This window comes from Pan paniscus, chromosome 2 (genome assembly GCF_029289425.2).
Source record: "Pan paniscus chromosome 2, NHGRI_mPanPan1-v2.0_pri, whole genome shotgun sequence".
NCBI classification, from domain to species: Eukaryota; Metazoa; Chordata; class Mammalia; order Primates; family Hominidae; genus Pan; species Pan paniscus.
In genome coordinates, this window is record NC_085926.1 from 112,475,663 (window position 1) to 112,487,873 (window position 12,211).

The 12,211-nt window shown below is 39.4% G+C and overlaps 1 protein-coding gene across 48 annotated transcripts in view; it reads right to left on the minus strand.

The window, feature by feature from the left end:
- Nucleotides 1-12,211, minus strand: part of ZBTB20 (zinc finger and BTB domain containing 20) — an 830,234-nt gene that overhangs the window by 176,505 nt on the left and 641,518 nt on the right. For all 48 annotated transcript variants that reach the window (XM_055110295.2, XM_063602515.1, XM_055110294.2 and 45 more), the window contains one exon: nt 9,261-9,300. The gene's annotated coding sequence lies outside the window, so the exon portion shown is untranslated. The remainder of the gene's footprint in view (nt 1-9,260; nt 9,301-12,211) is intronic.

The following is a 12,211-nucleotide window of genomic DNA, read 5'->3' on the forward strand; positions in this document are numbered from 1 at the left end:
GCTTGGAGAATTTAACTAAGCCCTTTCACTGCCCTTTCTTACTGGCCTCAGCTAGAACCAAAACAAGAAGCTAAAACTCCTAATGCCACAAATGCTAGGTGAAACCCTATCCTAATTCAAACTCATTTCTTCTGATTTTGCACCTTGGTCTCCAAACTGCTGGAGAAAATCCCATGACAGGGCAGATAGGTATCAACATCAACCCACCAGACTCACCTGCACCTTCCACACTGCCAAGGAGAGTCCTACTGTATTTCTCTGGTCAACTTGCTGTCCCATTTGTCTCAAGAACGATTTCAAATCTCTACTTTCCTTAAATCTCTTCCCCGCTTATTCTTAGCAGGACCTTGCCCCTCAGTGCCCATCACTTGGGAAACCTCCTAACCTTTCAGTACCAAATCTACACGTGGGCTTGCATCTGCTCCTTTCCTTTACTCCTCCTTTCTTACAAAAATCGAAGATGTGTCCCTCCTTCCATCTCTGCACTTGTACTCAGGATTCCATCTCTCTGGCCTTATCGGTAATCTTATACTGCCAGTCATCCTATGCTCTTCTCTCTTCTGCACACTGGATCTCTCCTCTCTACGGTATTCTTCCCATGAAAATACAAAAAATACTAGTGTTTCCATGCTTTTCAAACCTTCTTTTGACCTCACTTCCCCCCTCAAGATATTGCACTAGTCATTTTCCTTTCCTTCATAGCAAAACTTCTGAGTGGCCCACATTTGCTGTTTCTTCACTTCTCACTCTCTCCTCATCCCATTACAAACATGTTATTGTTTTGACCACTTCAACAAAATAGCTTTTGCTGAGGTCAACAATAAGCTCAAAATTAATATAAGCAATATATATTTGTTAGTCCTTAACCTACTTGATTGCTCAGTAACACGTCACATCACTGACCACTACCTTTGAGGCACTCTCTTGGCTTCTGTGCCTATGTTTTCTGATTTTCCTGCCACCTTCTTGGTGGCTCCTTCTGAGGTTATTTTATGGCCTCATTTTTTTCTACCAGCGGATTAAATATTAAGAGCTCTTCAAGTCTCAGTTTAGGCCTTCTTCTCAATCTAACCCTGTCCCTAGGCAATGTTATTCATGCCAACAGATTCATTTACCACTATATGTCGATTACCCTGAATTCATGTCTCCAGCCTTCATGTTACTTCTGAATTCCAGTTTTATGTATATAAATACCTGTACAATACGCTCACTATGTATCTATCAAAAGTACCTCACACTCAACATCTCAAAAACACAACTTACAAACTTCTCTCCACTCCAGTCCTCCTTTGGTGTTTCATGTAACTGTGAATGGTATTATCCTTCATATAGTTTGATAAGCCCCAAACCAGGAGTCATTGTTGCCACTTCTCTCTTTTATTTCACATAACCGACCATGAAAAAGTCCAGGAATATTTTACTTCTGAATTATCTCTCAGTTCCATCAATTTCCTCCCATTTCCACTGTCAATACTCTAGTCTGCCTCTTATGTGGTCTACTGGAATAGCTCCCTCACTGGTTTCCTCATATCCATTTTTGATCCTTCCAAATTATTTACCAAAGTTAAGCTATCTTGATATATATTTTTAAATTTTTAATTTCAAGATAATTTTAGATTAACGTGCAGTTGTAAGAGATAATACAGAGAGATTTGTTATTCTTTTTACCCAGTTTTGCCCAAATGGTAACATTTTATATAACTATAGTACAATATCACAATCAGGAAATTAACATTGGTGCAATCCATCTGCCTTACTCAGGTTTCACCAGTTTTATATGCACATGAGTATGTGGGTGTATATTTAGTTCTGAGCAATTTTATTACATGCATACACTCATGAATACTACCACAGTCAAGCTACAGGACAGTTCCATCACAAAAGATCGCTTGCGTTATCCTTTATAGCAACACTCACCTCCATTTCTACCCCAACTCCCTAACTTTGTCATCCTCAAGTATGTTCTCAATCCTTACATATTTTTTTTCATTTCAAGAGTGCTATATAAATAAGAATCATAACAGTACATCATCTTGAGATTAGCTTTTTCATCCAATGTAATACCCTTGTGATTAAAACTAGTTATTGTATGTATCAATAATTTATTCTGCTTAGTGCTGAGAGGTATTCCATGGTATAGATATAACAGTTTGCTTAACCATTGACCCACTGAGGAAAATGTGGGTTGTTTCCAGTTTTGGGCTATTACAAATAAAGCTGCTATGTACATTGGTGTAACATAATGTACAGGTGTTGTACAGTTATGTTTCCATCTCTCTGGGATAAATGCCCCAAAGTTTACCCTTTTAAAAAACAACAATGATCATGCCACAGTCCTTCTTAAGTTTGCTCCTCTACTGTCCTTAGGATAAACACAAAAATCCTTAACATGGCCTACCAAGGACCTGTTACCATCAGGCCCTACGTATCTCTTCAACCTCAACCTGGGTTGCTAGTCACCTTTTTCTCTCTGTGCAGCTCTCTTCAGGGACTTCATCCATGCTGTTCCCTCTGCCTGGAATCCTCTTCCACCATCCATCCTTACTTTTTGTTTTTAACCTTCAGGTGTCATCTCAAATGTTACTATTTCAGAGAAGCTTCTCCTGAATTTCCAGACTCAGTTAAATCTTCTTTTATTTGCTCTTAGAGCACATGGTACTTTTATTATATAGTGGTAAGCACAACTTGTAATTACAAGTTATATTGTGAGACCATTTGCTTAGTATCTGTCTTACATTCCCCAGATTATAAGCTCCAGAAGGAGAGAGACTATGTTAATATTCCTTTATTATATATACCTTTAGCATTTAGTAGACATTCAACTTTGTGTCTAGTAAAATTTGGCTGAGGCTTTTAAGACATAGTCCTGGAATCAAATTCTATCTCTACCATTTATTAGATGTTCTTATAAAATAAATCAAACATGTTAAATCTCAGTTTTCTGATCTGCACAATTAGGATTATAGTAGCATCTACTTAATAGGGTAGTTTTGAAGGTTAAATCAGATAGCCATTAAAAGTATTTAGTCCAGTATGTAAAGTAAGGCAAGCACTCAATAGTTATTTCTTATTGTTATTATTAGTTGAACAAGAAACTAGAGTTTTTGTATTTTTTTTCCTAACTAGGCTTTTGTCCATTATCTTCATTTCTTGCCTGTTCCCCCAGGTTCTGATTCTTGTAACTTTTGAGACTCTGAAAAGGGGCCCTTAGTTTAGATCTTGGATAACCAGTAGGACTACTGGTTCTTACCCCAGGTATATGCTCTCAGACCAGATGTGGCTCTGGTTCCCATTTTCATCTCACTCAGTACTTCCTCCTCTTGTTTTCCAGTCTATGGATGTCAGTGTGGGTAAGAATGCCTCTTCCCTACTCCTAGTTTCCAGATGTTTTCTAAACACTGCTTTCCTCTTGTCTCATTCCTTATAATTCCCCATGGAGGCAAAGTATCCCATTGGTGGGAAAGCCCTTGGTCTATATTTCTCAGGTAGGTAGAACTGATCTATCCAAATTTGTAAGCACAGGAGTTTAACCTCTTTGTCCTTCCTTTTCTACTGAGACTATCGGGAGGTGATGACCTGGAAAGTGTTGCTCATATGCAGATCCACATTTTCCTGTGAGAGAGCTTTTGAAAGGTTTGACTGAAGGGAAGAGAGTCAGCAAACCCATTTCCTCTTTACACTAAGCTATGCTCTTCAACCAACCTTTATAAAAATTTTGGTTCCCTAGCTATCAGTTCTTTTGTCTTATTTTTCAATAGGTTTAGAATTCGAGTGGGGAAAAGTGATGCTATTTATGGGCCCCCTCGAAGATTCCAACACTTTGGTATATGATTTTGCTTGGAATATGATTCTGTTTCTCTTCATCTTTTTTACATTTTAGCCAGTTTTCAAGACTCAGCTGAATCAGTTTTACATGAAACTTTCTAGCCTGCAAGGCTCTTTCATGAATGAAACCCTATGGTACTTCCTGGACTGTATCATTCCTTTTGGAACTTAGTCATTTATTATCTTATATGCATACACAACACTCAACAATATAACTGCTTTTCCTAAATGAATTTTAAATTACTTAAGAGCAAGAAAGGGTCATGTACTTATGCTATATTTATGCTTTAACTATCCAATAAACATTATTCTTTGTACATAGCATGTTTTTAATAATATCTTAAAGCGTGAATGTGGGGGAGGGTGGCCTACTGACCAGGCTTTGATTTGAAGGCCCAAGGTACAATGGAAATGGCTTAGTAGCTGGATGGTTCCTGAAGAGGTTGTCGCAGTGCAGTGGTGAAAGAAAGAAAAGGTTACTATGGGCATGTCCCTGAGGTGTGTATCAGTGCAAGTCTGTGTATACATACACACACACACACACACACACACACACACACACAGAGTCTCTCTCTCTCTTACATATATATGTAAATAGAACTTAATTCTGTCTTGTGCTGTGTTTTCACCTTAGTAATACTTTATTTCTCTTATTAAAAATACATGGAACTCACCATCTGATAGGTAGAAAGGCTAAGAGAAATGCAACCAGAGGGAGGTAATATTCCTGGCTATAGTCGATTGGTGTTCAGAGTGTTTTGATTCTCTGAATGAGTCAAAAGATTGAAAAAAAAATAGCCACTCTTATCACTAGGAAAAGAACTGAGGAGGAAGGGTCCTGCAAATGGTGTCTGAGCAATGAAAGACAGTGAATATTTTAAAGATCACAAAATTTAATTTATTCAACCTAAATGCATAAAAGTACAGGTGGGGACATTATTTATGCAGGTATATGCAAATCACTTTATAAAATAGGCAAAGCCCTTCTGCTTTTTATAAGTTGCCAAGGTGGTTCCTGATATTTTAAAAGCTATGCACCTTTAATGTAATTTCCTAAGAGTTGGAATCCCTCTGTCGAAATCATAGTCATTGTCAGAGCAAGTTGATTTTTTTTTTCCTATCCTCTGGGACATTTACAAGTATCTTATAACCATCACAAAAAGAGTGGTTTCCACAGAGATGTGACTGGAAAAATCCCTTGGAAATTGCTGAGGAGCAAGTCACAGTGTTCAAAGCAAAGAACATAGGCTTTGAAAACATGAACCCATCTGACCTCTTGAATTTAGTACAGTGAATTCCTGAGCTCTGAAACATGGGGCCCGGCTGTGCATGCCATATTGGTGCTATAAGACTGGCAGTAGGTTGGCTGTGGCATGGTCTATTTCAAACTCCTTCACAGTGCCCAGTGTTGCATGTTCCCAGATGACATTTGGTTGGCAGAAGCTGGGCTTCCAAAGCTGGCAGCCTGGAATGCAGCCCACTGTGTTTTGACAAACACATAATTGACCATCTGATCACCAGCCTACGTTCTGCACTCAGGTCACTGGGGGACCTGGGCTTTCAATAGGTCCCTACTCCTCGTCTTGTTCATCTTCCCAAACCTTTCTCCAGAAAGCAATATAGAGAAGGCTTAAACACACCCACGCAGATCCTCCCATTTGCAAAAGAGAACATAGTACATGAAACATAAGCTGTTGAAAATTTCCTTTAAATTGTCCTGGCAGCCCAAAGTGAACAAGAGAAAAGCACACTTATGGTGAACTCTAATTCAGAGAGAAGGAATGAATACACTGAATTGTTTCAACACCCGGCTGTGCATAAGTTGCAATTCAGTTCAATGGTTTGGAAATTTTGCTTAGAAAAAGGGAGCAATGAGAAAATGATAGGAAATTGGGGCATTGATTGACTTTAGGGGGGCATTATTTAGAAACTGTTTCATTTTCAGGTGAAAGAAGAGACAAGCAGGACACTGGGAATGTCTTCTCCTTATCTGCCTGCTCCTCCCTCACACCCACTATAGGCAGTAGGAGGCATGCGAGCCTGGTGACCAGGGGGCAGTAGCTCAAAGTGAGGTCATATTCAAATTGAGGTCTTTGCTGAAGATCCCATAAGGATGTATTTTGGTCTGAAATTTGACTCCACACAATGTTTCAGCCTTTCTCCTAGAAGGCAAAGATTATGCAATAGGCCAAGATATGCTGGAATTACACAAAGGTTAATGTCTATTTCAACACTACCAAATAGCCTCTCCCTCCATCCTACCCCTACTGCACAGTTCAGGCCTTTGGCTTTTACCTTTGACCTGGTCTCCCTGTTCTGAGCCAGCCTCTCCACTTTCACCAAGTGCTCTTTCTAAAACATACATCTGCTTACAATTCTTCAAAGCCTCCTTAAGCCTGCAGGATCAAGTCCAAACTCCTCTGCACGGCATACAAGGTCCTCCGTATGGCAGGCAAGGTCCCCGGCCTGCTTTCCAGCCCAATCTCATACTACTCTTTCAACCACCATGTTTCAATCACACTGAACTATTCACTCCTCTGAATCTCGCTGCTACTTAACGCCTCCTGATTTTGTAAATGCTCTTACATTTTTCTTGATTATGATCCCCTTTTCTTTCTGCTCTTTCATATCTACCTGGTAAACTGCAATGTACTCTTCTGACTTTAAGACCCAGCCTGGTCACCTTACCACATGCAAGTGGGCACTCCTCCTTCATTCCTCTTACTACGTCTTGTATATACCTGCATTTCAGTGCCTATTATATGCTATAGTCTTTATTCACTTATGTATCTCCCCTATCAGACTGAGATTTCTAACAAAAGAAAGCATTTCTTATTTATCCCGGAGTTTCCAGAACCAAGCACAGTGACTAGCTTTCCATAAATGTTTGTTGAATGAAAACTAAATAAAGAGCTGTACATGATAATTAATCAAAACGAAGCCAAGTAGTAGTGTTAGCTTTTATAAGCATAGTAGGAGCCCATTAGCAATCTAATGAAGGCAGAAGATCCCAGCAGTAAGGCACTTTCTGATGGGTATGGCAGGGGCTGGTGACTGGCTGGGGTGACAGTGAGAGTGAGGGATAAATTCTGTGATGGAGGAAGGTCTTTTTAACAGAGACTGCCACTAAGGCTGTAAATTAACACCCTTTTCAAGACTTAATATTCAATACTGAAAGATATTGTCCTGAGAATAAATCTGAATCTGAATTGTAGAGAGACCTAACTTGTAAGAACCAAGTTTCCCAAATAAGGTAAGTCTGTGCTACCTGCTTCAAGGTAGCATGGCAGATTATGGAGGGTTCCTCTCTGTTTCTGCTAAACAGTAATGGAATGGGAAATTCTTGGGGGAACATCTGAGAGCTCTTCAGTTCCTATTGAAATCCAGGTCAAATACAGATTGTGATACTGGACTAAATGCACTGCTAAGAGAAGATCGAACAAGCAGAATTCTGTACCTGTTTAGAGGAGGCCATTGAAGAGGCACTTGGAGTCAAAGCACTGGGGAGATAATGTTCTGATCTGTTCTCAAGGGACATTGGACATTTCTTTTCCTTTTGTCGAGCCTCTGGGGCACCACTCTGGAGCCATCAACCATCAACTGTGTCTACGGGATACTTGAGGACAGTAGGACTGTCATAAGCCCGGTCACCCTGCTGATATGAGGGCAGCTTCAAGATTTGGAACAAGCCAAGCAAACATGAAGCCTGGCCCAGGGATGGCACAACTTCATGGGTATATGAACGGATTATCTGCTCATTATAGGTCACTCCCCCAGCCTTATGTGTGGTTAAAAAATAGGGTATCTCTAGAAGCTATGCAACTGATGGCTGATGTAGCATAGAATCAGATTTGCATTTTCCTATGAGCCAGGGACAGCCTTTCAACTACACTTTTTATCTCAAAAGTCTCCCCCTTGATTCCTAATTGGTGACACAGGTCCCCTGTACTGCCTGTGTCTGAGGCTCGCCCTATAGCACTGACGTCACAATAGCTGAGCCGTGCGGGCAGGAGTGCACTGTGCTGACTCATCCCGGTGATGTGAGGATTAATGCCTTGTCTAACACAGAGCTATTATGTGAACTGTTTTTACACAAAAGAACTGTAACAAAAATGATTTGCCAGTCAGAGGACTAGAAATATGCAGTGCTAGGTAACTGAGGGGAGGGCTGTGCAGATATAAAGTGGTAACCATAAGCATGCATATTGACATCCTCCAAAGCATTTACAGACCCACTCTATCAACACTGAAATAGAGAATAACAAGACTTGTCAGGGACAGGTAGGACCCACCCCTGTTGTATAAATGCATTACACACAGCTCCAGTCTTTGGGGAGTTTAATCAATCTCCTTTCTCTGTCAAATAAACTGTCACGTTACACTTTAGCCTTAGCATCCTTTGGAGGATTCTGCCTCCCTAAATATATTTGCCACTATCTTCTAGGAATGTTAGTGGAAGGCATGCATAAACAAAATAGCCATGGGAACCTCCATTCTGTGCAAATGATTATAATACAAGAAATACCTTGGAGTGAGGAGTCAGTGAAGCAAGACATAATGTTGTGAATAAGGAACAGAGCTCACCAGAGAGTGAGAAGCAGCCAGAGGATACCAATAATTATTTATCACATTAGGTGACTATCACTACCTGTAGGATCTTTTGGGTGGTGTCTTTTATAAGTGACTTTGATTATTTGGGTTCATTGGCCTAGAATCTCTTTCAAGCAGTTCAAAATAAACTTTATTTAAACCCATTCAGTGCAGCCTGGTTTGGATTTTAAATAATTAACGTTCTCTTTTTTACATATAAAATCGTGTTTTTTTTTCCCCCAAATGCCTTTCCATCTTTTCTAAAAAAGAGTGGTACCTTTATAAACCTTCTGGCACACGTGAAACTGGGATTTCTTTTTTTCCCCTGTAGACTTCATAATTTTGCACAAAAGTTTAGTCTATTTACTTTACAGTCTTGTACTTCTTAGTAAAGGGATATTAGAAATTTTGTCAATAAATGAAAGCTCTGATCTAGAAGTTAAAATTAAAAACTATTGGACCTAGGGATGGGTACATAACTGAAGAATACATAATTGCTCAATGATTGACAGGGGAGCAAAAGCCCAACTGTTGCTGGTATTTGGCTGAATAATGTAAGCTATACTTTAAAAGAGCAGTGACTTTTGCAAACAGCAGCTGCAGCCAAGTAAAGGGCAGCCTTTATAGAAGTACAGTATCTGGGCCACTGGTATTTTCTGCACCCTCATGGATAGCAACTTAGTATTACCACCAACAGCATACACTCCAAATGCAAAAGAAACTAATACACACTACAGAAGCACTAGAAACCACAACAAAGTCAACTAGGAAATATGCCAATGAAGACCACAATTTCCTAAATCTGACACTTTTTTTTAAAAGGTAAAGAAATCACTTTTACTTACGTAAAGAGAAGGGGCAGGTCACAGACTGATGGTCAAAGATCTGAAAATCAAAGAAAAAATAAGGAATTAAAAGCAAACCGATATATGATGCAAAACCGATATATAAAAGCAAAATGATACAGTGGGAAGAAAGAAAGCAAATCTAGGCATAGATGGGACTGGTTGTTCCTAAAGGAGCCTATTTTGTCACTTCTAGCCTCAAAATAAAGGAGATCCAGCTTCATAAAAACTTTCTAAAGGTATGACCCCCTGCTATGATGACCAAGACAGTACTTCCCAGCACAAGGAGTGCAAAGACCTTTCTTTGTTCATTTCATTCTAATCTGTATCATATAGGATTTGGTAGAGCTATGTTACCATTTAACAAAATAGCCACTAGCCACATTTGTCTATTTAAATTTAAATTATTTAACATTTAATAAAAAGCCAAACATTTAGTTCCTCAGTCTTGCCAGCTGCATTTCAAGTGCTCAATACCCACATGTGGCTGGTGACTGCCTTACTGGATAGCACAGATAGAAAATGTTTCTATTATTGTAGAAACTTCTATTGGGCAGCACTGACTAGAATAGGTAAAAGCTTTACTATACAGTACATGACCAATTTTAGCTAATTTTGACAAAGATGAGTCAAACCCTGATAAACTTTGTCTCTTTTAAGGTATATTTAGTATGTTTAATGTCCAGAAGTTCCTCTGAACAAATTCAATACATTCGTGTGTTGCTAAGAACTCAGTCCTAAGTTTGCCCTGGACTTGCCTTCTAAAACTGCCTCTACCCCTTCTCACCAGCCTAGAATGTCCCCTCTATGGTGGAAAATAATCTGATAAAGTGATTTTAAACAAAACTTCTCTCCCACCAAACACAACTCTGTTTGGTGATGAAAATTTCAGATGAAATGATGAAAATTTTAGATTTTGGAGAAGCTGACCCTAACAGTGTTCTTGTTCTATGTTTAAAATCTGATATTTCACTCTTTAAATTACAAGCCAGGCTGGGTGCGGTGGCTCACGCCTGTAAATCCCAGCACTTTGGGAGGCCAAGGCGGGTGGATCACTTGAGGTCAGGAGTTCGAGACCAGCCTGGCCAAAATGGTGGAACCCTGTTTCTACTAAAACTACAAAAATTAGCCAGGCATGGTGGCAGGCGCCTGTAATCCCAGCTACTTGGGAGGCCGAGGCAGGAGAATTGCTTGAACCTGGGAGGCGGAGGTTGCAGTGAGCCCACATCACGCCACTGCACTTCAGCCTGGGTGACAAGAGCAAAACTCCGTCAAAAAAAAAAAAAAAAATCACAGGCCAAACAAAAGAAAACTATTATAGGACTGGTCCGCCCATCATTGTGCTTTGTTTTCTTTTCTTTCTTTCTTTTTTTTTTGAGATGAACTCTCCCTCTCTCACCCAGGCTGGAGTGCAGTGGCACGATCTTGGCTCACTGCAACCTCCGCCTCCTGAGTTTAAGCGATTCTCCTGCTTCAGCCTCCTGAGTAGCTGGGACTACAGGCGCGCACCACCACACCCAGCTAATTTTTGTATTTTTAGTAGAAACGGGGTTTGCCATATTGGCCAGGCTGGTCTCGAACTCCTGAACTCAGGTGATCCACCCACCTTGGCCTCCCAAAGTGCTGGAATTACAAGTGTGAGCCACCATGCCCGGACCCATCAGTGTTTTGATAGCTTCTCTTAGAAGGATAAAACTGAAGTAGGAGGAGAGCCATGACAAATTAATAAACCAAAAAAAGATACTGAGAAAAAAAGCAGGTCCCCCTACCTCTAGCCCACTTAAATTTAATATCAAGAATTTAATACAGGGTGATTCAATCTTGCCTCTCTGACACCATGATTTTAACAACTTCACATAAGGCCTCCAGAAATATGCAAAACAAACTTCACTAAAGGAGATCAAGTAGAAGGACCTGATTAAGTATCTTTGCATTGAAAAGGCTAAAGCAGAAAACCAGCAATTGAAGTCATCACCCTTCCTGGAAAGTTTTTGGGACAACTGCACTATTGTAGAGATTTCTTCGAAGAAATGATTTCTCTTTGTGGTCAATGTGAAACCTCACTCAAGTACATGCAGGTGTACTTGATGCAGGATGGTGACAAGACGAGTTAAGATGAAAATCTCCAGCCTGGATTATTATACATGCTAATATAAGAGAGGCTGGAGATCTCCAATGCTTTCAAATTGTTTCACAAAATTCATGAGTTTAATGAAAATTTTAGGCAAGATAATTAGATTATGTATGATTCATTGAAAGCATATATATATATATGTATATATATATATACACATAACACTGACTAGTCTTCAAAGATTTTAAAGCTCTAAGTTTTGCTATATTCTAGTCTTCTCTGCAAGCTAGGATATTAGACTATGGCACAGTGGCATATTTTCTTACCATTTTCCTCCCTCCCTCTCTCCTTTCTTCCTTCCCTCCCTCCCTCCCTCCTTTCTTACATTCCTCTCTCTATATTTCTCTTTCTTTCTTTCCCTCTCCTTTTTTGAACTTGCTGTCTTTTCTAACCTTGGGGAGAAGAAGAAAATCTTATTAGCAATTTTCTATGAAATATGTTCAATGATCATTTTTCTGTTGCATGTTATAAACCCAATAACTCTCAACAATATTATGCTCTTTTAAAATTATACCTAGTGTTTATGTTCTTATATCTAAGCACATAACTTTCTTTTCTAAATTTCAAGGTGCATTTATTCATAAAATTAGTTAAAATTAAATTTTTGATGTGATCAAAAGAGATCAATGTAAGTTGTACCCAAATTGACTAACACATCCAATGTCTGGAATGAAAAACTATCTTTCCTGGATGTCAAATGACACACAGGATGGCTGTCAATGATAGGAATCCAAAATGGAGAGAAGAATTACAGTGTGTATGTCACAGTCTAAAACAAATTAAAGCCAAGTTAGATGGAAGTTTTATTGGATATAAT